The sequence below is a fragment of the Pristiophorus japonicus genome, unplaced genomic scaffold, assembly GCF_044704955.1.
Source record: "Pristiophorus japonicus isolate sPriJap1 unplaced genomic scaffold, sPriJap1.hap1 HAP1_SCAFFOLD_717, whole genome shotgun sequence".
Classification (NCBI taxonomy): domain Eukaryota; kingdom Metazoa; phylum Chordata; class Chondrichthyes; family Pristiophoridae; genus Pristiophorus; species Pristiophorus japonicus.
In genome coordinates, this window is record NW_027254632.1 from 25,780 (window position 1) to 53,725 (window position 27,946).

At 48.0% G+C, this 27,946-nt stretch overlaps 1 pseudogene; it reads right to left on the reverse strand.

Annotated features, from left to right (window-relative positions):
- Nucleotides 1–836: 836 nt before the first annotated feature.
- LOC139256380 (zinc finger protein 235-like) overlaps nucleotides 837–27,946 on the reverse strand; it is a 34,945-nt pseudogene continuing 7,835 nt past the window's right edge.

Below are 27,946 nucleotides of genomic sequence, written 5' to 3' on the forward strand. Positions count from 1 at the left end.
AAAATCTATGGAATTCTCTGCCCCAGAGAGCTGTAGTGGCTGGGTCATAGATTTTTGAGTGATAAGGGAGTAAAGGGTTATGGGGAGCGGGCAAGGAAGTGGAACTGAGTCCATGATCAGATCAGCCATGATCTTATTGAATGGTGGAGCAGGCTCGAGGGGCCAAATGGCCTACTCCTGCTCCTATTTCTTATGCTCCTATGTTACCAATACCTTCCCTGGATCCCAAGGCTACGAGAGGCGCTCTGAAAGGTATGGGGAGATCAGACTTGTCCATGATAATAACCGACAGCAAGGGAACTGAAGTAATCCAGAGTAATGAGGTGTTAGTTGTGGCTCAATGGTAGCACTCTTGTCTCTGTATCAGTAGGTTGTGGGTTCAAGTCCACCTCCAGAGCCTTGAGCATAAAATCTAGGCCGACATTCCAATGCCGTCTTTCACATGAGACGTTCAACCGAGGCCCCATCTGACGTCTCAAGTGGGTATAACTATCCCATTTCGTTACTTTGAATAAAAGGGGAGTTCTCCCCGGTGTCCTGGCTAACAATTATCCCTCAACCAACATCACTAAAACAGATCATCTGGTCATGATCACATTGCTGTCTGTGGGAGCCTGCTGTTTGAAAATTGGTTGCTGTATTTCCTCCATTAGAACAGCAACTGCATTTAAAAGATGCTTCATTGGTTGTAAAGCGCTTTCGGACAGCCGGAGGTCATGAAAGGCACTTTATAAATACAAGTCTTCCTTTAACAAAGGAGAAAGGGCTCAAAAATGGAAAAGTGGGTAACAGAACATCAATTAGTCACCTCTTGGAGAAATCAAGGAATTGACTCATTGTATGTAGGAAACAAAGCTGATTTATTTGACAGTTGTTTAACAGAGAAATCAGAAAAGATTTATAAGAATGGTCCCAGGGATGAGGGAAATCAGTTATGTGGATAGACTGGAGAAGCTGGGGTTATTCTCCCGAGCCACTCAATATTTTTCCACATTTTACCCCTTTCCTTTTCTCTTGATCCCTCCCTGACCAGTCTCTCCTGCCGTCATGCTTCCTTTCACCTCTCCTCTGCACTCTCAAAACCCTACCCCAATCCTCCACGCCTGCCGCCGTCCCAGGCTTGACTCGCTCCTAGATAAACCTACAGCTTCCCTCTGTGCCTCTCTTGCCATCCTCCGGTGGGTCCATCGAGGCACTCATCGCTGCCTCCTTAGCAGCAGCAACCCTGACTATCCCATCCTACTCTCTCGCCCACTGGGGGCTAATCTTGCCAATCTCCTCCCCATCCAACTCATCCGCCACAGTGCTGACCTTGTGGACGCAGGCAGTGGGGCAGGTATCACCGACCCTCTCCGCATCTCTCTCCAGAATGTCCGTTCACTTGCGGACAAGCCCCTCGCTGTCCATGAGCTTATCATGGATGATTGCATCGACATCACGGTTCTGCCGCAAACCTGGTTGAGGGGGATGACACCTTACCCTTAAATGAAGCCCTTCTGCCTGGCTATACCTTCCACTACTTGCCCTGCTCAGACCCCCGTGGTGGCAGTGTGGTTCTCATCAGCAAATCACACCTTGGTCTGTCCCCTACTCCTCCTTTGAGCAAGTCACCTGATTCCACCTCTCCCAGCTCCCATTTAAAATTCTCGTTCTCTACCACCCACCGAAGTATCATAAAAATGTTATTACTGATATTTCTTCAATACTTTTTTTCCTCTGCCTCTGCACCAAACGACTTCTCATCACCACCACCTTCTCAAGGGCCATTCTGGATGGGCAATAAATGCAGGCCTTGCCAGCAACGCCCACATCCCAGGAACTAATAAACCCCTCCCCTCCCCCCTCTAAGATATATGCGCTCCTCTAATTCTGCCCCCGTGAGCATCCCTGATTATAATTGCTCAAGCATTGGTGGCCGTGCCTTCTATTGCCTAGGCCTTAAGCTCTGGAATTCTCTGCTTAAATCTCTCTGGCTCTCTTTCCTGTTTCAAGATGCATCTTAAAACCTCTTTGATCAAGCTTTTGGTCATCTGCCCTAATTTCTCCTTGTGGCTTGGTGTCAGATTTTTTAAATCTCATAATACTCCTGTGAAGCACCTTGGGACGTTTCACTATGTTAAAGGTGCTATATAAATATAAGTTGTTGTTGTTGCAGCAGAGAAGGTTGAGAGGAGATTTGATAGAGGTGTTCTAAAATCATGAGGGGTCCAGACAGAATAGATAGAGAGAAACTGTTCCCATTGGCAGAAGGGTCGAGAACCTGAGGACACAGATTTAAGGTGATTGGGAAAAGAACCAAAGGAGATATAAGAAAATACTTTTTTACGCAGCGAGTGGCTAGGATCTGGAATGCACGGCCTGAAAGGGTGGTGGAGGCAGATTCAATTGTGGCTTTCAAAAGGGAATTGGATATGTACCTGGAGGAGAAAAATTGCAGGTCTACGGGGAGAGGGACTAGCTGAAGTACTCTTGCAGAGAGCCGGCACGGGCTCGACGGTCCGAAAGGCCTCCGTCTGTGCTGTAACCGTTCTATGATTCAATGATATCCAGAAAATTAAATACAGCCCAGTTATAGGGATTAATTACACCAGCAACAACAAGCTGATCTTAATGAAAGGTAAGATTCTGAGGGGGCTTGACAGGGTAGATGCTGAGAGGATGTTTCCTCTGGTGGGGGAATCTAGAACTAGATGGCATAGTTTCAGAATAAGGGGCCCCCCATTTAAGACTGAGATGAGGAGAAATTTCTTCTCAGAGGCTGTGAATCTTTGGAATTCTCTGCCCCAGAGAGCTGTGGAGGCTGGTTCAAGGGTTATGGGGAGCGGGCGGACAAGTGGAGTTGAGGCCAAGATCAGATCAGCCACGATCTTATTGAATTGCGGAGCAGGCTCATGGGGCCAAATGGACTACTCCTGCTCTGATTTCTTAGATTCTTGAAACCCAACTGTCAGAGTGACCATGGTTCAGTCCTGGATGTGATTAATAACAGAATCCAACCTCTGCAGTCAGATGTGAACCTGCTGGTGTGTCAGCAGTGTGGATGAATGAGTGAATCCTTTCCCACACACTGAGCAGGTGAACGGCCTCTCCCCAGTGTGAACTCGCTGGTGTACAGTGAGGTTGGATGAACGAGTGAATCCCTTTCCACACTCAGAACAGGTGAACGGCCTCTCCCCAGTGTGAGTGCGTTGGTGTTTCATCAGATAATTTCTGCTTTTAAAGCTCTTTTCACAGTCAGAACAATTAAACGGTCTCTTATTGGTGTGAACAAGTTGGTGTGCAGTGAGCTGGGATGAACAAGTGAATCTCATCCCACACACGGAACAGGTAAAAGGTCTCTCCCCGGTGTGAACTCGCTGGTGTTCAGTGAGGCTGGATGTACAAGTGAATCCCTTCCCACAATCAGAGCAGATGAATGGTCTCTCTCGAGTGTGAGCTCGCTGGTGTCTCAGATGATCAGACGATTTAACAAACCCCTTCCCACATATGGAGCAGACAAACGGTCTCTCACCTGTGTGAACTCGCTTATGTACAGTGAGATGTGAAGATGAAATTAATCCCTTCCCACACACGGAGCAGGTAAACGGCTTCTCCCCAGTATGAAAACGCTGGTGTATAGTGAGGTGGGCTGACTGCCTAAACTGCTTCCCGCATTGAGAGCAACTGAATGGCCTCGCCCCAGTGTGAACTCGCTGGTGTGTCAACAGGCTGGATGAACAAGTGAATCCCTTCCCACACACTGAGCAAGTGAACGGCCTCTCCCCGGTGTGAACTCGCTGGTGTGTCAGCAGACTGGATGAACAAGTGAATTCCTTCCCACACACTGAACAGGTGAATGGCCTCTCCCCGGTGTGAACTCGCTGGTGTTCAGTGAGGTGGGATGAACGAGTGAATCCCTTCCCACACACGGGGCAGGTGAATGGCCTCTCCCCAGTGTGACTGCGTCGATGAGTTTCCAGCAGTGATGGGGCATTGAATCCCTTCCCACAGTCCCCACATTCCCATGGTTTCTCCATGGTGTGGGTGTCCTTGTGTCTCTCCAGGTTAGACGATCAGTTGAAGCCTCGTCCACACACAGAACACGTGTGCGGTTTCTCCCCGCTGTGAATGGTGCGATGTTTTTTCAGGCTGTGTAACTGGTTCAAATTCATTTCACTGGAACACTCTCACTCGGGTGTGTGTGTCTCGGTGCTTTTCCAGTCACACTGATGTTTGAAATCTTTTCCCACAGACAGAACGGACAAACAAACATTTATTTTACTTTGGAAGGCTGATGATATTCAGGTCCTGATGAATCGAGTGACTGTGTCAGATCTTGACATCATGTTTGGTTCGAGTATCCTGTCTGCAAATCCTGCCCTTCTAATATCCTGTGAAAGGAGTTTACAAAGGTCAGCACTGGAAGTGCAGGATCGAAATTGAGAACAGACAATTCTAGTTTCTATGGAACATTCTTTCCTCTCTTGTTCCCCCAAAGTTGTAAATCCCCATCCCACACACTCTCCCTCCTCCCTGTGCTGAAATCCAAACTCATCGCACCACCTCCAACATTTCTTTTCTCCACCCCTCGTTTTCTCCCTCCCTCTGCTCTGGTTGGGTTCAGTTCTTCACCCGCTGTGTGCAGAGTGAGAATAAAATCAACGAGGCAATGTTTTTCTCTCCTGGTCACTGGGATCCTGAAGCCCCGCCCACTCTCTGTTCCTGTACCAAGATGGCCACGCAGGTGCACTAATTGCTCCCTGTCCAAAATGGAAGCCAGCTACCCCGGTCGACCAGGCCTATCACCATGGTGCAAACAAGAGTCATAACACCTCTTATTCGGGACCTATGGGCTTTTATTCGGGGCCTGAGGCCTTCACGAGATGTTTATGAAGCTGCCCAGCCCACCCAGGGGTGTCATCTCTCCCGGGCGCCCACAAGCGCCTACCATCTTGTGGAACCATCTCTTCTGCCTCAGGCCATCTCCATCACTGGCACTGCGCATGCTCATGGCACTGTGCCTGCTCGCAGCACAGCTCAGTCCGCGCCTATGCACTGGGCTCCTGTTGTCATTGATGGGACACTTTCTGCCGCGCGGGAGATTTGGGTACAGACTCAGCCATTGAAAGCCCCAATTGGTAAAACAAAATTGTTTTCTTGTCATTCCACCGAGATTGGGACCGGAGGGCCAATGAACAAAATGATACAGAAACCTAAGTGGGCGGGCACTCAATCATGGTGCGAAGTATGCTGGTCGCCACTTTTACATTATGTATATCCACCTCTGGCCCGACCATCCCAGCCTGGTTTAGTCACTAAATGTTTTCTAACTGTGTTTTCAACTCGAGTTCAGGTCTGGTGTTCAAAGGGAAATTCTAGTGGCTTCGTTTTTTGTGTGTCCTATCTGAGAGGCTGTTAAAGGGTTAAATAAGCTGGCAACAAGAGTTTTTAAAAGGTGAAAAAGTTGAAAATCGTCACTGGCAATGCTTTTAAACATACGGACAGAAAAATCCACTTCATCAGCGTCCCTGCCACAGGATTCAATGTCCACCCGCTTCACCACTGGTGTACTGTGTCTGCAGTATGTACGATCTACAGGATGACCAAAGTCAGACTGCATGGAGTCAAGGTCCAGGCAGCAAAATGGGTGCAAAGATTGCCACAAAACAGGAATCAGAGGGGGAAAGTTAAGGGGAACTTCTCTGACTGGCAGAAAGTGAGATGTGGTGTCTCGCAGGGATCCATGCTGGGACTGCTATTGTTCACCATCATTTGGACTCAGTAACTGGAGGCATGTTGTCACAACAATTGTCTCCACACTGAGCACATGATAGGCTGGGTTTGTTTTCCTTGGAACAGAGGAGGCTGAAGGGTGACCTTATTGAGAACATAAGAATAGGAACAGGAGTAGGCCATTTGTCTCCTCAAGTCTGCTCTGCCATTCAATAAGATCATTGCTGATCTGATCCTGGCTCTCAACTACACCTTCCACCCGCTCCCCATAATTCTTGACTCCCTTATCATTCAAAAATCTGTCTATCTCCAACTTAAAAATATTTAAAGACCCAGTCTCCACAGCTCTCTGGGACAGAGAATTCCAAAGATTCACGATCCTCTGAGAGAAGAAATTCCTCCTCATTTCTGTTTTAAATGGGCTGAATGGTTATTCTGAAACTATGCCCCCTAGTTCTAGATTCCCCCATGTGGAGAAACATCCTCGCTGCATCTACCCTTTCAAGCCCTCTCAGAATCTTATACATTTCAATAAGATCACCTCTCATTCTTCTAAACTCCAAGGAGAATAGAACCAACCCACTTTACCTTCCTTCATATGACAACCACTTCATCCCAGGGATCAACCTCGAGAACCTTCTCTGAACTGCCTCCAATGCAAGTATATCCCTCCTTAAATAAGGAGACCAAAACTGTATGCAGTACTCCAGGTGTGGTCTCACCAATGCCCTGTACAGTTGGAGTAGGACTTCACTGCTTTTATACTCCATTCCCCTTGTAATAAAGGCCAGCATTCCATTTGCTTTCCTGATTAATTGCTATACCTGCATGCTAACTTTGTGCATTTCATGTACATGAACCCCCAGATCCACTCTGTACTACAGCATTTTGTAATTGCTCCCTATTTAAATAATAATTTGCTTTTTTATTTTTCCTACAAAGTGAATAACCTCACATTTTCCCACATTATAGTCCATCTGCCAGATTTTTGCCCACTCACTTAGCCTATCTATATCACTCTGTAGATTAGTTGTGCCTTCTTCACAACTTGCTTTCCCACCTGTCTTTGTATCATCAGCAAATTTGGCTACGTTACACTCAGTCCCTTCATCCAAGTCATGAATATAAATTGTAAATAGTTGAGGCCCCAGCACTGATCTTCTTGGCGCCCCACTAGTTACAGTTTGCCAACCTGAAAATGACCCCTTTATCCCGACTCTCTGTTTTCTGTTAGTTAGCCAATCCTCTATCCATGCTAATATATTACCCCCAATTCCGTGAGCTCTTACCTTGTGCAGTAACCTTTTGTGTGACACCTTATCGGATGCTTTCTAGAAATCCCAAATATATGACATCAACTGGTTCTCGTTTATCCACTCTGCTTGTTACATCCTCAAAGAACTCCAGCAAATTTGTCAAACATGATTTCCCTTTCATAAAACCATGCTGACTCTGCTTGACTGCAATATGATTTTCTAAATGCCCTGCTACTACTTCCTTAATGATGGACTCCAGCATTTTCCCAATGGCAGATGATAAAGACAGAAAAGATAGCATATGAGAGCAAACTATAATTTCCTGCTTTCCTTCTTCCCCCTTTTTTAAATAGGGGTGTTGCATTTGCGGTTTTCCAGTCTGCTGGGACCTCTCCAGAATTCAAGGAATTTTGATAGATTACAACCAATGCATCCACTATCTCTGCAGCCACTTCTTTTAAGACCCTAGGATGCATGCCAACAGGTCCAGGAGACTTGTCCACCTTTAGTCCCATTAGTTTGCTTAGTACTTTATCTCTAGTGATAGCGACTGTTTTAAGTTCCCTCCACCCCCGCAATAGCTCCTTGATTATCAATAATTGGAATGTTTTTAGTGTCCTTTACCGTGAAGACCGATACAAAATATTTGGTCAAGGTCTCTGCCATTTCCCTGTTTCCCATTATTAACTCTGCAGTCTCATCTTCTAAGTTTCTATGGGGATCAAGGTGTATGGAGAGAAAGCAGGAAAGGGGTACTGAAGGAATGATCAGCCATGATCTTATTGAATGGCGGTGCAGGCTCGAAGGGCCGAATGGCCTACTCCTGCACCTATTTTTCTATGTTTCTATGCTTCTAAGGGGACAACGTTTACTTTAACTACTTGTTTCCTTTTTATATACCTGTTTAAAGCTAATGTGCCATCATCCCTCAGCCAAGTTTCCATCAGGGCCATGATGTCGATGCAATCATCAATGATAAGCTCATGGATGGCAAGGGTCTTGTTCAGCACTGCGGCCCCAACCTGCAAGAATCATCAGCACGTCGGGGCCTTCAAAGGAACATAGCACTTCAAGGTACAGCGTGTGCTGGAGAGCGACGGCTGTGACGAGGGCGATTGGATTGGATGTCACCAAGGTTCAGGTTACTGATTGGAGTGTGGGCAGTTACAGCAGGAGCGGCGAGTGATCGTGGTGCAACATGATCGGGGCACAGGAGATGTGTGAGTTCTGGACCCAGAAGAGGCAAAGGCCCAGGGGCAGCACGGGCCAGCCCACAATGCAATGTGTGCACACTAGGTCCGTGCAGCAGAGCTGGTCTCCAGTCGTCTTGGTTAATTCATGCCTTGTTGGCCCAAAAGAGGTGTGGGCCCAGGGGCAGCACGGGCCAGCCCACACTGCAATGTGTGTGCACTAGGTCCGCGCAGCAGAGCTGGTCTCCAGTCGTCTTGGTTAATTCTTGCCAACACCTCGCTCTGTCAAGTCCGTGTGGTGGCTGGTGTGCAACGGCCACCACACATTAAAAAAATCCACATACAGGCATCTTCCACCCTTTAACATGTAATTCGGGACCTGGAATATCAGGTCCTTCTTGAAACACCTGTGAACTCATTCCTGTTTGGCGTGGAAGCAAGTCATCCCCGATACGAGGGACTGCCTATGATGATGATATACCTGTAGAAGCTCTTACTGTCTGTTTTTATATTTCTTGCTAGTTTGCTCTCATACACTATCTTCTCTGCCTTTATCATTTTTTTAGTCATCCTTTGCTGGTTTGTAACAATTTCCCAATCCTCTGGCCTTTCACTGTACTTCGCAACATTGTATGCCTTTGTTTACAATTTGATACCATCCTTTACTTCCTTAGTTAGCCAGGGATGGTTCATCCTTCTCTATGATCTTTATTTCTCACTTGAATAAATCTTTCCTGTGAGTTATGAAAAATCTTCTTGAATGTTTGGCATTGCGTTTCTACAGGCTTACCCTTGAATATATTTGGCAGAGGGGTCAACAACCAGGATACATCGATTTAAAGTAATTAGAATGAGGTTTAGAGTAGATATGAGGGGACATTTCTCCACCTAGAGGGTGATGGGGGTCTGGAACTCACTGTCTGAAAGGGTGGTAGAGGCAGAAACCCTCACCACATTTAAGGGGTGCTTGGATGTGCAATCGAAGTGCTGTAACCTGCAGGGCTATGAACCAAGAGCTGGAAAGTGGGATTAGGCTGGATAGCTGTCAGCCAGCACGGACACGATGGGCCGAAATGACCTCCCTCCGTGCCGTAAATTTCTATGATTCTATGACCCATCGAGCTAAGTGCGATAGACTATGAACAGATTTAGCAACTCAAAACTGGAGACCCATAAGGCACTGTGGGCCATCAGCAGTATCAATCCATCACTGGGGGAGGGCCCCGTAGGCACAAGTATTGATCCTCCTCTGGGGAGGGCCCGTCCACCACATAGTTCTGTACATGAATCCACCCTAGGGTCCCAGGGGCCCGAGTATTAAACCATCCCTGCTGTGGAGATAGAATTTACAGAATAGAAACAGACCATTCAGTCCAGCTAGTCTGCGCCAATGTTTATACTTATACCATCTCTTCTCACTCTAATAATATCATCCCACCCTGCCCCCATATCCCTCTATTCCCTTCTCCCTCACGGATGCATCAAGTCTCCCCTTTAATGCTATCTGCTTAAACCATTCATTGTGGCAGCAAGTTCCACTTTCCACATTCCCCTGTCACCAATTCCCTTCATGTACAGACACTCCCTGACCAGTCACTATTTCTCCCTCATTTACACACGCTCCCTGACCAGTCACCATTTCTCCCTCATTTACACATGCTCCCTGACCAGTCACCATTTCTCCCTCATTTCGACACGCTCCCTGACCATTCACCATGTCTCCTTAATTTAAAGACACTCCCTGACTTGTCACCAATTCCCTTGAGCACATCAATCTAGGCAGACACTCCAGTGCAGTGTTGAGGGAGTGCTGCTCGATTGGAAGTGCCGTATTCCAGATGAGACTTTAAACTGAGGCTCCGTTAGCTCTCTCAGGTGGTCATAAAAGATCCCATGGCACTATTTCGAAGAAGAGCAGGGGTGTCCTGGCCAATATTTATCCTTCAGTCAACATGACAAAAACAGATTATCTGATGTTTATGGGAGCTTGCTGTACTCAAGTTGGCTGCCGCGTTTCCCACATTACAACAGTGACTGCGATCCAAAAGTACTTCATTAGCTGTAAAGCGTTTTGAGATGTCCGATGGTCATGAAAGGTGCTATATAAATGCAAGCATTTCTTTCTTCTTACTTTCTTGATTTATTGACACACCCTGACCAGTCTTCATTTACAGACATTCCCTGACCACTCTCCATTTCCTCCTTCATTTAAAGACGCTCCCTGACCAGTAACCTTTTTTCCTTCATTTACAGATGCTCCCTGACCCGTCACCATTTAGCTGACATTGTTGACAGTTCTCTCTCCTCGGGTACTGTCCCCCTCTCCCTCAAATCTGGCATCATCACTGCTCTTCTCAAAAAACTAACCCTCAATTCCCACCCATCCTTGCAAACTATCGCCCCATCTCCAACGTCCCCTTCCTCTCCAAAGTCCTTGAACGTGTTGTCACCTCCCAAATCCGTGCCCGTCTTTCCCGCAATTCCATGTTTGAATCCCTCCAATCCGGTTTCCGTGCCTGCCATAGTATCGAGACAGCTCTCATCAAAGTCACAAATGACATCCTTTCTAATTGTGACAAAGGCAAACTAGCCCTTCTTGTCCCCCAAGGATCTATCCTTGGTCCCTCCTATTTCTCATCTACATGTTGCCCCTTGGCGACATCATCTGAAAACACAGCATCAGTTTCCACATGTACGCTGATGACACCCAGCTCTACCTCACTACCACTTCTCTCGACCCCTCCACGGTCTCTAAATTGTCAGTCTGCTTGTCCGATATCCAGTTCTGGATGATCAGAAATTTTCTCCAATTAAATATTGGGAAGACCGAAGCCGTTGTTTTTGGTCCCTGCCACAAACGCCGTTCCCTAGCCACTGACTCCATCCCTCTTCCCAACTTCTGTCTGTGGCTGAACCAGACTGTTCGCAACCTTGGTGTCATATTTGACCCTGAAATGAGCTTTCGACCTCATATCCACAGCATAACTAAGGCCGCCTATTTTCACCTCCATACCATCACACGCCTCAGCCCTTGCCTCAGCTCATCCGCTGCTGAAGTCCTCATCCTGACCAGTCTCCATTTCTCCTTCATTTACAGATGCTCCCTGACCAATCAACATTTCGTGTTCATTTTCACATGCTCCCTGGTCTCACCATTTCTCCTCCATTTACAGACGCTCCCTGGACTGTCACCATTTCTCCTCCATTTACTGATGTTCCCTCACCAGTCTCGATTTCTCCTTCATTTACAGATGCTCCCTGAGTCACTTCCTTCCTCTCCCGGAGTTTGCCGCGGGACAGCTTTGTGGATCTTTCTGTTGTGGCTTCCAACAGATGAAACCCTGAAGGTTGAAGCAAACACTGCAACATTTGGTCGTGAAATGGATTGATTCAGGACTGACAGCATGGATTATTTCAGGAAATAACACAGTGCAGTGAGAAAGGAAATGCAGTGGATGTTGTATAGATGGATTGTCAAAGCGTGTTGGATAAGGTGCCGGACAGGAGGCTTGTTGATCAAAATTAAGGCTCACGGTATTAAAGGGAGTGGGGCCGCATGGATAGGAAGTTGGGTAAAGGGCAGAAAACAGAGAGTAGTGGTTAATGGATGTTCTTCAGACTGGAGGGATGTAAACAGTGGTGACCCCAGGGTTAGTGTTGGGACCATTGCCCTTCTCAATACAGAGAAACGATCTGGACTCGGAGAGGCATCGAGGAGGCCTATAAAAGGCCTGGGAGACCAAAGAGCTGCAAGAGTTCGGAGAGGCGTCGAGGAGGCCTATAAAAGGCCTGGGAGATCGAGGAGCTGCAGGAGTTCGGAGAGGCGTCGAGGAGGCCTATAAAAGGCCCGGGAGTTCGAGGAGCTGCGGGAGTTCGGAGAGGCGTCGAGGAGGCCTATAAAAGGCCCGGGAGTTCGAGGAGCTGCGGGAGTTCGGAGAGGTGTCGAGGAGGGATTTTTTGTCACTACCTCCCCGAGTCGGGAGTGGGTAATTTGCACGCCTGCTGCCTTCCTTGGATGTGGTAGCCGTTTCTCAGGCTCCCTCTCCGGAATCGAACCCTGATTCCCCGTTACCCGTGGTCACCATGGTAGGCACAGAAAGTACCATGAGCTGGTGAAGGTGCAGGGGCAGAAGGTAAACAAAGAAGTAGAAAGAAATCAAAGGGTGACGTCACAGCCAAGCGGGTAAATGATTGGCTGGTGGATTGGTGAGTATTTAATCTTTTTTTTTCTTTTTATTTCCTCATCAGTAGATAACCTTTGACATTGTTGCCAAATTAAGTTAATCTAAGGGTTAAGTCATGGCAGGGGAGCCCAGACACATGTCATGCTCCTCCTGTGCAATGTGGGAAGACAGGGATGCTTCCAGTATCCCTGACGACTACATGTGCAGGAAGTGTATCCTGCTGCAGCATCTGACAGACCGCATTGCGGCACTGGAGCTGCGCATGGATTCACTCTGGAGCATCTGTTTAGTGAGTTGGTCACACCGCAGGCAAAGATTACTCAGGCAGATAAGGAATAGGTGACCATCAGGCAGAGCAGTGGAAGGAAGGTAGTGCAGGGGTCCCTTGCGGTCATCCCCCTCCAAAACAGATACACCACCTTGGGTACTGTTGGGGGGATGACTCTTCAGGGGAAGGCAGCAGCAGCCAAGTTCATGGCACCATGGGTGGCTCTGCTGCACAGGAGGGCAGGAAGAAGAGTTGGAGAGCTATAGTGGTGGGGGATTCTATTGTAAGAGGAATAGATAGACGTTTCTGCGGCCGCAATCGAGGATGGTATGTTGCCTCCCTGGTGCAAGTGTCAAGGATGTCTCGGAGTGGCTGCAGGACATTTTTGGAGGGGGAGAGTGAACAGCCAGTTGTCGGGGTGCATATAGGTACCAACGATATAGGTAAAAAACGGGATGAGGTCCTACATCTGAATTTAGGGAGCTAGGAGTTAAATTAAGAAGTAGGACCTCAAAGGTAGTAATCTCAGTGCCACGTGCTAGTCAGAGTAGGAATTACAAGATAGCTAAGGTGAATTCGTGGCTTGAGTGGTGGTGCAGGAGGGAGGGATTCAAATTCCTGGGACACTGGAACCAGTTCTGGGGGAGGTGGGACCAGTACAAACCGGGCAGTATGCACCTGGGCAGGACTGGAACTGATGTCCGAGGGGGAGTGTTTGCTAGTGCTGTTGGGGAGGGGTTAAACTAATATGGCAGGGGGATGGGAACCTATGCAGGGAGACAGAGGGAAGTAAAATGGGGCCAGAAGCAAAAGATAGAAAAAACAAAAGTAAAAGTGGAGGGCAGAGAAACCCAAGGCAGAAATCAAAAAGGGCCACATTACAGCAAAAGTCTAAAGGGACAAAGTGTGTTAAAAAGACAAGCCTGAAGGCTCTGTGCCTCAATGCGAGGAGTATTCGTAAGAAGGTGGACAAATTAACTGCGCAGGCAGCGAATAATGAATATGATAGAATTGGGATTACGGAGGCATGGCTCCAGGGAGACCAAGGCTGGGAACTCAACATCCAGGAAAGATAGACAGAAAGGAAAAGGAGGTGGCGTAGCGTTGCTGGTTAAAGAAGAAATTAACACAATAGTAAGGAAGGACATTAGCTTGGATGATGTGGAATCTGTATGGGTAGAGGTGCGGAATACCAAAGGGCAGAAAACGCTAGTGGGAGTTGTGTACAGACCACCAAACAGTAGTAGTGAGGTTGGGGACAGTATCAAACAAGAAATTAGGGATGCGTGCAACAAAGGTACAGCAGTTATCATGGGCGACTTTAATCTACATATAGATTGGGCTAACTAAACTGGTAGCAGTATGGTGGAGGAGGATTTCCTGGAGTGTATTAGAGATGGTTTTCTAGACCAATATGTCGAGGAACCAACTAGAGGGCTGGCCATCCTAGACTGGGTGATGTGTAACGAGAAAGGACTAATTAGCAATCTTGTTGTGCGAGGCCCATTGGGGAAGAGTGACCATAATATGGTAGATTTCTTTCTAAGATGGAGAGTGATACAGTTAATTCAGAGACTCGGGTCCTGAACTTAAGGAAAGGTAACTGCGATGGTATGCGATGTGAATTGACTAGAATAGACTGGCAAATGATACTTAAAGGGTTGACGGTGGATAGGCAGTGGCAAACATTTAAAGATCACATGGATGAACTTCAACAATTGTACATCCCTGTCTGGAGCAAAAATAAAATGGGGAAGGTGGCTCAACTGTGGCTAACAAGGGAATTCAACAGAGGAGGATAAAGGGTTTAATTAAGAGGGGGAAAATAGTGTACGAGAGGAAGCTTGCCGGGAACATAAAAACTGACTGCAAAAGCTTCAATAGATATGTGAAGAGAAAAAGATTATTGAAGACAAACGTAGGTCCCTTGCAGTCGGATTCAGGTGAATTTATCATGGGGAACAAAGAAATGACCGATTAGCCTGACATGGGAGTCGGAAAAATGTTGAAATCAATTATAAAAGCTGAAATAGCAGTGCATTTGGAAAGCAGTGACCGGATCGGTCCAAGTCAGCATGGATTTATGAAAGGGAAATCATGCTTGATAAATCTTCTGTAATTTTTTGAGGATGTAACTAGAAGAGTGGACAAGGGAGAACCAGTGGATGTGGTGTATTTGGACTTTCAAAAGGCTTTTAACAAGGTCCCACACAAGAGATTAGTGTGCAAAATCAAAGCACATGGTATTGGGGGTAATGTACTAATGTGGATAGAGAACTGCTTTGCAGATAGGAAGCAGAGAGTCGGGAAAAATAGGTCCTTTTCAGAATGGCAGACAGTGACTAGTGGAGTGCCGCAGGGCTCAGTGCTGGGACCCCAGCTATTTACAATATACATTAATGATTTAGATGAAGAAATTGAGTGTAATATCTCCAAGTTTGCAGATGACACTAAACTGGGTGGCGGTGTGAGCTGTGAGGAGGATGTTAAGAGGCTGCAGAGTGACTTGGACAGGTTAGGTGAGTGGGCAAATGCATGGCAGATGCAGTATAATGTGGATAAATGTGAGGTTATCCACTTTGGCGGCAAAAACACGAAGGCAGAATATTATCTGAATGGCGGCAGATTAGGAAAAGGGGTGGTGCAACGAGACCTGGGTGTCATGGTTCATAAGTCATTGAAAGTTGGCATGCAGGTACAGCAGGCAGTGAAGAAGACAAATTGTATGTTGGCTTCATAGCGAGGGGATTTGAGTATAGCAGCAGGGAGGTCTTACTGCAGTTGTACAGGGCCTTGGTGAGGCCTCACCTGGAATATTGTGTTCAGTTTTGGTCTCCTAATCTGAGGAAGGACGTTCTTGCTATTGAGGGAGTGCAGCGAAGGTTCACCAGATTGATTCCCGGGATGGCTGGACTGACATATGAGGAGAGACTGGATCAACTGGGCCTTTATTCATTGGAGTTTAGAAGGATGAGAGGGGATCTCATAGAAAGATATAAAATTCTGACGTGACTGGACAGGTTAGATGCAGGAAGAATGTTCCCGATGTTGGGGGCGTCCAGAACCAGGGGTCACAGTCTAAGGATAAGGGGTAAGTCTTTTAGGACTGAGATGAGGAGAAACGTCTTCACTCAGAGAGTTGTTAACCAGTGGAATTCCCTGCCGCAGAGAGTTGTTGATGCCAGTTCATTGTATATATTCAAGAGGGAGATGGATATGGCCATTATCGCTAAAGGGATCAAGGGGTATGGAGAGAAAGCAGGAAAGGGGTACTGAGGTGAATGATCAGCCATGATCTTATTGAATGACGGTGCAGACTTGAAGGGCCGAATGGCCTGCTCCTGCACCTATTTTCTATGTTTCTATAAGAACAGAAGAACATAAGAATTGGAGCAGGAGTAGGCGATTCGGCCCCTCGAGCCTGCTCCGCCATTCAATAAGATCACGGCTGATCTTCTACCTCAACTACACTTTCCTGCACTGTACCCATATCCCTTGATTCCGTTAATATCCAAAAATCTACCGATCTCTGTCTTGGATATACTCAAAGACTGAGCCTTCACAACCCTCTGGGGTAAAACATTCCAAAGATTCAGCACCCTCCGAGTGAAGAAGTTTCTCCTCAACTCAGTCCTAAATGGCCGACCCCTTATTCTGAGACTGTGGCCCCTGGTTCTAGACTCCCCAGCCAGGGGAAACATCCTCCCTGCATCTACCCTGTCAAGCCCTGTAAGACTGTTATATGTTTCAATGAGATCACCTCTCATTCTTCTAAACTCTAGAGCATTTCGGCCTTGTGTGCTCAATCTCTCCTTATTGGACAATCCCCCCATCCCAGGAATCAGTCTGGTGAACCTTCGTTGCACTCCCTCTATTGCAAGTATATCCTTCCTTAGGTAAGGAGACCTAAACTGTACACAATACTCCAGATGCGGTCTCACCAGGGCCCTATATAATTGCAGTCAGATGTTTTTACTTATACTCAAATCCTCTTGAAATAAAGGCCACCATACCATTTGCTTTCTTAAATGCTTGCTGTACCTGCATGTTACCATTCAGTGATTCATGTACAAGGACATCCAGGTCCCTCTGAACACCAACATTTTCCAACCACTCACCATTTAAAAAATACTCTGTTTTTCCAATTTTCCCACCAAAGTAGATAACTTCACATTTCTCCACATTATATTCCATTTGCCATGTTCTTACACACTCACTTAGCCTGTCTATATCCCATTGAAGCCTCTTTGCATCCTCCTCACAACTTACATTTCCACCTAGCTTTGTATCATCAGCAAACTTGGATATATAACATTAGGTCCCGTCATCCAAATCATTGATTTGATTCTGAATAGCTGGGGCCCAAGCACCGATCCTTGCGGCACCCCACTAGTAACAGCCTGCCAACCCAAAAATGACCTGGTTATTTGTTTTCTGTCAGTTAACCAATCCTAAATCCATGCAAGTAAAGTACCCCCAATCCCATGAGCCCTAATTGTGTTTAATAACCTCTTGTGTGGCACCATATCGAATGCTTTCTGAAAATCCAAATACACCACATCCATTGGTTCCCCCTTATCTATTCTATTAGTTACAACCTCAAAAAACTCGAACAGATTTGTCAAACCTGATTTCCCTTTCATAAATCCATGTCGACTCTGCCCAATCCTATTGTTATTTTCTAATTGCCCTGTTACCATGTCCTTAATAATAGATTCTAGCATTTTCCCTCCGTCTGATGTCAGGCTAACTGGTCTGTAGTTCCCCATTCTCTCTCTCCCTCCTTTCTTAAATAGTGGGGTTACATTAGTTACCTTCCAATCTGCGGGAACCTTTCTGGGACCTATGGAATTTTGGAAGATGACAGCCAATGCATCCACTATCGCAATGGCCACCTCTTTCAAAACCCTAGGATGTAGCCCATCAGGTCAAGATCAAAATCTCCAGATGACGCCAAAAGAGAAACAATGGCCAACTGTGAAGTGGACTGTAAGTGACTTCAGTGTGAACACACAGGTTAGTAAATGGGCAGGTAAATGGCAAATGAAATTTAATGCAGAGAAATGTGATGATAGATTTTGGGAGGAATTGTACATTAAATGGTGAAACTTTAAAAAGAGTAGAGGAGTGGAGAGATTTAGGGTTGTAAGATTCTAGCTAAGGTCTTGTCTTATTCATTATCAGTGTCAGCAACTTTAATATCCGACTAAGAAATACAAGATGAGCAGATTCTCAGTCCACTGACGTACCTTATATTGATCCATCAATCAGAGTAAACATGCAAGTCCCGCGTGTCCACAGTAACTGACACGAGGTCAGCCCGTGGGATGGAACCTCGGGCGCCCTGAGCTTGATCTCCGGTGTCTCCAGTCCCAACTGCCCCCTTACATCAGTCTCCCCTCACTTTTATACCCTGCAGTGATCCACCTCTGGCACTGGACTCCTCTTTGTCTTCCCTGCTGGGTTTTGGCAGGAAGCGAGGAAAAGACAGCTGGAAATTCTCTAATCTGTGATTTACAAGGACACTTTCCCTGGTTCCTAGCAGTTACTTTTCTTCAGTAATTTTCTCATTATCCCTAAACACCCCTGCCTGCTGTTAATTACATTACTTCTGATTGTTTCACAGTTAAAGGTATAAACATCACACATTATAATCTAATCTATTCTATTCCTCCCGCTGTTTTCAGCTTACTTTCTGGTTAATAATAGACAAAACCCTGTTTTTTCCCCAGATCTGATTACAGATTCTAACTGCTCAATTCAGTGACTGGAATGTCTTATCAGTGTTGCCATGGCGACCTGTCTGCAGTGAAGCGCCTGTTTGAGTTTCTAACTCACACTAAACTTCTCTTTCCCATAATACACATTAATCAGCTATTTGATGTCAATGTATTTTAGCCATGCTATGTTAATATCTCTAAAACCTACAAGCGGTTCAGATATACAAATCTTTAAGATGAAATAGCGGTTAAAAAAGCACATGTGATCCTAAGTTTTATAAATAGGGGTGTAGAGTACAAAAGGGCAGAGGTCACATTCAGGAAGGATAGAGAGAGAGGAGAAGGAGCTGGGGTAGCATTGCTGGTTAAAGAGGAAATTAACGCAATAGTAAGGAAGGACATTAACTTGGATGATGTGGAATCTGTATGGGTAGAGCTGCGGAATACCAAAGGGTAGAAAACACTAGTGGGAGTTGTGTACAGACCACCAAACAGTAGTAGTGAGGTTGGGGATGTCATCAAACAAGAAATTAGGTATGCGTGCAATAAAGGTACAACAGTTATCATGGGCGACTTTAATTTACATATAGATTGGGCTAACCAAACTGGGAGCAATGCAGTGGAGGATTTCCTGGAGTGTATTAGGGATGGCTTTCTAGACCAATATGTTGAGGAACCAACTAGAGAGCTGGCCATCCTCGACTGGGTGTTGTGTAATGAGAGAGGACTAATTAGCAATCTTGTTGTGCGAGGCCCCCTGGGAAGAGTGACCATAATATGTAGAATTCTTTATTAAAATAGAGAGTGACAGTGTTAATTCAGAGATTAGGGTCCTGAACTTAAGGAAAGGTAACATCGATGGTATGAGATGTGAATTGGCTAGAATAGACTGGAAAATGATACTTAAAGGGTTGACGGTGGATAGTCAATGGCAGATATTTATAGATTACATGGATGAACTTCAACAATTGTACATTCCTGTCTGGAGTAAAAATAAAAAAGGGGAAGGTAGCTCAACCGTGGCTAAGAAGGGAAATTAGGGATAGTGTTAAATCCAAGGAAGCGGCATATAAATTGGCCAGAAAAAGCAGCAAACCTGAGGACTGGGAGAAATTTAGAATTCAGCAAAGGAGGACAAAGGGTCTAATTAGCAGGGGAAAAATAAAGTATGAGAGGAAGCTTGCAGGGAACGTAAAAACTGACTGCAAAAGCTTCTATAGATATATGTAAAGAGAAAAAGATTAGTGAAGACAAACGTAGGTCCTTTGCAGTCAGAATCAGGTGAATTTATAATGGGAAACAAAGAACTGGCAGACCAATTGAACAAATACTTTAGATCTGTCTTCACTAAAGAAGGTACAAATAATTTTCCGGAAATACTAGGGGTTCGAGGGTCCAGCAAAAAGGAGGAACTGAAGAAAATCCTTATTAGTCAGGAAACTGTGTTAGGGAAATTGATGGGATTGAAGGCTGATAAATCCCCAGCGCCTAATAGGCTGCATCCCAGAGTACTTAAGGAAGTGGCCCTGGAAATAGTGGATCCATTGGTGATCATTTTCCAACATTCTATTGACTCTGGATCAGTTCCTATGGACTGGAGGGTAGCTAATGTAACACCACTTTAAAAAAAAGTAGAGAGAGAGTAAATGTGGAATTATAGACCGGTTAGCCTGACATCAGTAGTGGGGAAACTGTTGGAATAAATTATTAAAGATGAAATAGCAGCGCATTTGAAAAGCAGTGACAGGATCGGTCCAAGTCAGCATGGATTTATGAAAGGGAAATCATGCTTGACAAAACTTCTAGAATTTTTTGAGGATGTAACTAGTAAAGTGGACAAGGGAGAACCAGTGGATGTGGTGTATTTGGACTTTCAAAAGGCTTTTGACAAGGTCCCACACAAGAGATTAGTGTGCAAAATTAAAGCACATGGTATTGGGGGTAATGTATTGACGTGGATTGAGAACTGGTTGGCAGACAGGAAGCAGAGAGTCAGAATAAACGGGTCCTTTTCAGAATGGCAGGCAGTGACCAGTGGGGTGCCGCAGGGTTCAGTGCTGGGACCCCAGCTATTTACAATATACATCAATGATTTAGATGAAGGAATTGAATGTAATATCTCCAAGTTTGCAGATGACACTAAGCTGAGTGGCGGTGTGAGCTGTGAGGAGGATGCTAAGAGGCTGCAGGGTGACTTGGACAGGTTAGGTGAGTGGGCAAATGCAGTATAATGTGGATAAATGTGAGGTTACCCACTTTGGGGGCAAGAACAGGAAGACAGAACATTATCTGAATGCTGACAGATTAGGAAAAGGGGAGTTGCAATGAGACCTGGGTGTCATGGTACATCATTCATTGAAGTTTGGCATGCAGGTACAGCAGGCGGTGAAGAAGGCAAATGGCATGTTGGCCTTCATAGCTAGAGGATTCAGTTTTGGTCTCCTAATCTGAGGAAGGATGGTCTTGCTATTAAGGTAGTACAGAAAATGTTCACCGGATTGATTCCCGGGATGGCAGGACTGACATATGAGGAGAGACTGGATCAACTGGGCTTGTATCCATTGGAGTTTAGAAGAATGAGAGGGGATCTCCTGGAAACGTATAAAATTCTGACGGGATGGGACAGGTTAGAGGCAGGAAGAATGTTCCCGTTGCTGGGGAGTTCCAGAACCAGGGGCAACAGTCTAAGAATAAGGGATAAGCCATTTGGGACCGAGATGAGAAGAAACTTCTTCATCCAGACGGGTCAAGTTTCGGCCTGAGTTGCTCCTATTTTTGTGGAGCAACTAGTTTAGAATGGAGTATCTTAGAAATTGCAATTCTCAGCATTCAGTTTGCTCCAGTTCTAGTCAGTTAGAACAGTTTCATTTTAGAACAGATCTTTTTTTTTCAAAAGCGCGCGTATCCGGCCACTTACGCCTGTTTTGCAAGTTTAGGCAGCGAAAACTTACTCCAAACTAACTTAGAATGGAGTTAGTGTAGATTTTTGTATGCTCAGAAAATCCTTGCCTACACTTAGAAATCAGGCGTAAGGAATGAGAGATGGGGGGGGCGGTGGAGGGGTGGGGGGGGGAGTTTACAAACATGAAACACATCACTTTTACAAATAAAGAGCCATCATCAATAATAAATGATAAATAAATCAATAAATCAACCAATAAATCAATCAAAATAAATAAATAAATAAATACATTTTTAAAATCAATAAATAAAAAATTAAGTTCCTACTAACCGACTGCAGCACCGGGAGCCCTCCAACAGGGTGCTGGGACGCCCCCCGCCAACCCGCGTGTCTCTCTCTCTCTCTGTCTGTCAGTGTTCCTCTGTGTTTCTGACAGAGAGGGGTGGGGGGAGGAAGGGGGGAGGGATGGGGGAGAGGAGTGGGAGGGATGGGGGAGAGGAGTGGGAGGGATGAGGGAGAGGAGAGGGAGGGATGGGGAGAGGAGAGGGAGGGATGGGGGAGAGGAGAGGGTGGGATGGGGGAGAGGAGAGGGAGGGATGAGGGAGAGGAGAGGGAGGAATGGGGAGAGGAGAGGGAGGGATGAGGGAGAGGAGAGGGAGGGATGAGGGAGAGGAGAGGGAGGGATGGGGAGAGGAGAGGAAGGGAGGGAGGGGGGAGAGGAAGGGAGGGAGGGGGGAGAGGAGAGGGTGGGAGGGGGGAGAGGAGAGGGTGGGAGGGGGGAGAGAAGAGGGTGGGAGGGGGGAGAGAAGAGGGTGGGAGGGGGGAGAGAAGAGGGTGGGAGGGGGGAGAGGAGAGGATGGGAGGGGGGAGAGGAGAGGGAGGGGGAGAGGAGAGGGAGGGAGGGGGGAGAGGAGAGGGAGGGAGGGGGGAGAGGAGAGGGAGGGAGGGGGGAGAGGAGAGGGAGGGGGAGAGGAGAGGGAGGGAGGGAGGGGGGGAAAGGAGAGGGGGGAAAGGAGAGGGAGGGGATGAGAGGAGAGGGGGGAGAGGGAGGGATGGAGGGGGGAGAGGGAGAGAGGGAGGGTGGAGAGGAGAGGGAGGGGGAGAGGAGTGGGAGGGAGAGGGGAGAGGAGGAGAGGGAGGGAGGGGGGAGAGGAGAGGGAGGGAGGGGGCGAGGAAAGGGAGGGATGGGATGGGGAGAGGAGAGGGAGGGAGGGGGGAGAGGAGAGGGAGGGATGGGGGAGAGGACAGGGAGGGAGGGGGGAGAGGAGAGGGAGGGGGGGCGAGGAGAGGAGAGGGAGGAGGGGCGAGGAGAGAGAGGGAGGGGGAGAGGAGAGGGAGGGAGGGAGGGAGGGAGGAGGAGAGGGAGGGAGAGAGGAGAGGAGGAAGGGGGAGAGGAGAGGGAGGGGGAGAGGAGAGGGAGGGAGGGGGAGAGGAGATGGAGGGAGGGAGGGAGACGAGATGGAGGGAGGGGGAGAGGAGAGGGAGAGGGAGGGAGGTGGGAGAAGAAGAGGGAGGGAATGGGGAGAGGAGAGGGAGGGAAGGAGAGAGGAGAGGGAGGGAGGGGGGAGAGGAGAGGGAGGGAGGTGGGAGAAGAAGAGGGAGGGAATGGGGAGAAGAAGAGGGAGAGAATGAGGAGAGGGAGGAAGGGGGGGAGAGGAGGTGGAGGGAGGGGGAAGAGGGGGTGGAGGGAGGGGGGAGAGGAGAGGGAGGGAGGGAGGAGAGGAGAGGGAGAGAGGAGGGAGAGGAGAGGGAGGGAGGGGGAGAGGAGAGGGAGGGAGGGGGGAGAGGAGAGGGAGGGAGGAGGGTAGAGGAGGGGGGAGAGAGGGAGGGGGAGAGGAGAGGGGGAGAGTAGAGAGGAGGGGGGAGAGGAGAGAGGGGTCGGGGGAGAGGAGAGGGAGGGAGGGGGAGAGGAGACAGAGGGAGGGAGGGGGGAGAGGATAGGGAGGAAGGGGGGAGAGGGAGGGAGGTGGGAGAGGAGAGGGAGGGAGGTGGGAGAGGGAGGGAGGTGGGTGAGGAGAGGGAGGGAGGGGGAGAGAGGGAGGGGGGAGAGAGGAAGGGGAGAGGGGAGGGAAGGAGGGCAGGGAAGGAGGGCGGGGGAGAGGGGAGGGAAGGAGGGGGAGAGGGAGGGAGGGTGCGGGGAGAGGAGAGGGAGGGGGGGGAGGGGGAGAGGGGAGGGAGGGAGGGGGGAGAGGAGAGGGAGGGGGGCGAGGAGAGGGAGGGACGGAGGGGGGGAGGAGAGGGAGGGAGGCGGAGGGAGAGCGGGAGGGGAGAGGAGAGGGCGGGTGAGGGGGAGAGGAGAGGGGGGAGTGAGGGGGAGAGAAGAGGGGGGATGAGGGGAGAAGAGGGGGAGTGAGGGGGAGAGAAGAGGGGGGAGGGAGGGGGAGAGGAGAGGGGGAGGGAGGAGAAGAGGAGAGGGAGGGGGAGGGGGTGAGGGGGGAGGGAGGGGGAGGGGGTGAGGGGGGAGGGAGGGGGAGAGGGGAGAGGGAGGGAGGGGGGGGAGGAGAGGGAGGGACGGAGGGGGGGAGGAGAGGGAGGGAGGCGGAGAGGAGAGGGCGGGTGGGGGGAGAGGAGAGGGGGGAGTGAGGGGGAGAGGAGAGGGGGGAGTGAGGGGGAGAGGTGAGGGGGAGGAGGAGAAGAGGAGAGGGAGGGGGAGGGGGGAGGGAGGGGGAGAGGGGAGAGGGGGGAGGGAGGGGGAGAGGGGAGAGGGAGGGAGGGAGGGGAGGGGGGGAGGAGAGGGAGGGAGGTGGAGAGGGAGGGGGGGAGAGGTGCAGAGAGGAGGGGCGGGGGAGGAGAGGCGGCGGCGGGGGAGGAGAGGCGGGAGGGGGGCGGGGAGGCTGAATTGGCCCGGCCGACGAAAGGAAGTCAATACTATGCCCTCTCCGAACAAGATGCCGGGTGGGCGGACCCCAACAAGGACAATCAGGGCGGGGGAGCAGAGCGGGAGCTGAACGGGGGCTGCCTGGAGCTACTGCACATGCACGCACACTCTAGCGCACATGTGCAGTGATCCCAGCAGTGTGTGCAGCGCCGGGACCTGGCTCCGCCCCCCCACAGCTTGTGCTGCGCTGCGCCAAGTGCCTGGAACGTTCCAGCAGTGGGGAGAATACCGAGGTAAGTTTTAGGCGCGGTTTTAAGCATGGAAATCAGGCGCGGCCCGAAACCTGATCCCAGAGAGTGGTTAACCTGTGGAATTCTCTACCGCAGAGAGTTGTTGATGCCAGTTCGTTAGATATATTCAAAAGGGAGATAGATATGGCCCTTACGGCCAAAGGGATCAAGGGATATGGAGTGAAAGCAGGAAAGTGGTACTGAGGTTAAATGATCAGCCATGATCTTATTGAATGGTGGTGCAGGCTCGAGGGGCCAAATGGCCTACTCCTGCACCTAATTTCTATGTTTCTATGTAAACCTGTACAAATCATTGGTTAGGGTGCAGTTCGAATATTGTGTCAGGTCTTGGGGATCTTACACCAGGAAGGATGTCAAGGCCATGGAGAGGGTGCAGAGAAATTCACTGAGATGATACCAGGGACAAGAGCCTTTAGTTATCAGGGGAGATTGGAGAAACTGGGTCTCTTTTCATTAGAACAAAGGGTAATTGGAGATCTGAAGGAAGTGGTCAGAATTTGATCAGGTAAATGAGGATAAACTATATCCACCAGTCGGCGAGTCAGTAACTCGAGGGCATCAAATTCAAATCATCACCAAAAGGCTTAGACCCAGGGAGGAACTATCGAGCACACTGTACAACAATGTTCGGGACACTCACTGTTCCTCTGGATCTGTGTCCGGAGGAGGAACTGATGGGTTTCTCTTATCTTTTAGTTACAGTTAAATTATATTCTCATGGAGGTGATGGATGTCAGTGCTGGGGAACGGGGTATTCTGAGCACCAAGTGTCTGTCTGAAGCACTCTTCAATCAGGTACAGCACGGATTAGATACAGAGTAAAGCTCCCTCTATAGTGTCCCATCAAACACTCCCAGGGCAGGTACAGCACGGGTTAGATACAGAGTAAAGCTCACGCTACACTGTCCCATCAAACACTCTCAGGGAAGTGTCGATGGAGCTATATTCTGTATGTAAATTAGACTGTCCCTGCCCCAGGAATCCCAGAGGGTGACATGAGATGCTCTGACTGATAAAAAGTTTAAGATAAGCTATGATCCTATTGAATGGCGTAGCAGGCTCGAGGGGTGGTATGGCCTCCTCCTGCTCCTAATTCTTCTGTTCTTATAAAATGTCCTGTTGCCCGGCACTAACCTCCATCACCTCAATGAGCACAAAGAGTCACCTAAAGAAGTTACTGGTGAATCTGCTTCCACCACCCTTTCAGGCAGTGCGTTCCAGGTCATAATGTCTCACTGCTTAATTTGTCCCCTCATGTAGCATTTGGTTCATTGGCCAAACACCTTAAATCTGTCCCTCTGGTTACCGACCCTTCTGACACTGAAAATGGTTCCTCCTTATTAAGAGGGTTGGTGGGCTGGAGGAGGTTACAGAGATAGGGAGGGGCGAGGCCTTGGAGGGATTTGAACAAGAGGATGAGAATTTTAAAAGCTGAAGCCACCAGCCGTCTCCCCCAGTGCAGACTGTGACTCACTAACAGGAAGGATGTTACTTTAACGATGACAGATGTACAATGAGAGGAAATCAATCTCTGTCCCTTTAACTAACAGTGACATGTAGAGAGGGAATTGAATGATCTTCAAACACTTGGTCCACATGGCAATGAAGTGTCTGAAACTTATAATAGGAACTCCAGGAAAACAAAATACTGACAAATGTTAAACTGTTTGGTTGACAAAATAAATCTTGATTTAACTTTTTAAAAATGAATTGTTTAACAGGGGTTCTCACTGACTCACCTGACAGGCCGACTCAGGATCCACCCCTCAAGCACCGCGATTGGTTGCACAACACGCTGCTCCCTGGGCCCTCCGGCCTCTGACCTCTCTTCCTGTTGGTTCCCAGGGCAATCAATCACCACTCGCCGACATTACGCTGCTAGATGAATTAGTAATCTCGTTGTGCAAGGCCCCTTGGGGAAGAGTGACCATAATATGGTGGAATTCTACATTAGGATGGAGAATGAAACAGTTAATTCAGAGACCATGGTCCAGAACTGAAAGAAGGGTAACTTTGAAGGTATGAGGCGTGAATTGGCTAGGATAGATTGGCGAATGATACTTAAGGGGTTGACAGTGGATGGACAATGGCAGAAATTTAGAGACCGCATGGATGAACTACAACAATTGTACATCCCTGTCTGGAGTAAAAATAAAAAAGGGAAGATGGCTCAACCGTGGCTATCAAGGGAAATCAGGGATAGTATTAAAGCCAAGGAAGTGGCATACAAATTGGCCAGAAATAGCAGCGAACCCGGGGACTGGGAGAAATTTAGAACTCAGCAGAGGAGGACAAAGGGTTTGATTAGGGCAGGGAAAATAGAGTACGAGAGGAAGCTTGCAAGGAACATTAAGACGGACTGCAAAATCTTCTACAGATATGTAAAGAGAAAAAGGTTAGTAAAGACAAACATAGGTCCCCTGCAGTCAGAATCAGGGGAAGTTATAATGGGGAACAAAGAAATGGCAGACCAATTGAACAAGTACTTTGGTTTGGTATTCACTAAAGAGGACACAAACAACTTTCCGGATATAAAAGGGGTCAGAGGGTCTAGTACGGAGGAACTGAGGGAAATCTTTATTAGTCGGGAAATTGTGTTGGGGAAATTGATGGGATTGAAGGCCAATAAATCCCCAGGGCCTGATGGACTGCATCCCAGAGTACTTAAGGAGATGGCCTTGGAAATAGCGGATGCATTGACAGTCATTTTCCAACATTTCATTGACTCTGGATCAGTTCCTATGGAGTGGAGGGTAGCCAATATAACCCCACTTTTTTAAAAAGGAGGGAGAGAGAGAACAGGGAATTATAGACCGGTCAGCCTGACATCGGTAGTGGGTAAAATGATGGAATCAATTATTAAGGATGTCATAGCAGCGCATTTGGAAAGAGGTGACATGATAGGTCCAAGTCAGCATGGAATTGTGAAAGGGAAATCATGCTTGACAAATCTGCTGGAATTTTTTGAGGATGTTTCCAGTAGAGTGGTCAAGGGAGAACCAGTTGATGTGTATTTGGACTTTCAGACGGCTTTCGACAAGGTCCCACACAAGAGATTAATGTGCAAAGTTAAAGCACATGGGATTGGGGGTAATGTGCTGATGTGGATTGAGAACTGGTTGGCAGACAGGAAGCAAAGAGTATGAGTAAATGGGTCCTTTTCAGAATGGCAGGCACTGACTAGTGGGGTACCGCAAGGTTCAGTGCTGGGACCCCAGCTACTTACAATATACATCAATGATTTAGACGAAGGAATGGAGTGTAATATCTCCAAGTTTGCAGATGACACTAAACTAGGTGGCAGTGTGAGCTGTGAGGAGGATGCTAAGAGGCTGCAGGGTAACCTGGACAGGTTAGGTGAGTGGGCAAATGCATGGCAGATGCAGTATAATGTAGATAAATGTGAGGTTATCCACTTTGGTGGCAAAAACAGGAAGGCAGAATATTATCTGAATGGTGACAGATTAGGAAAAGGGGAGGTGCAATGAGACCTAGGTGTCATAGTACATCAGTCATTGAATGTTGGCATGCAGGTACAGCAGGTGGTTAAGAAAGCAAATGGCATGTTGGCCTTCATAGCGAGAG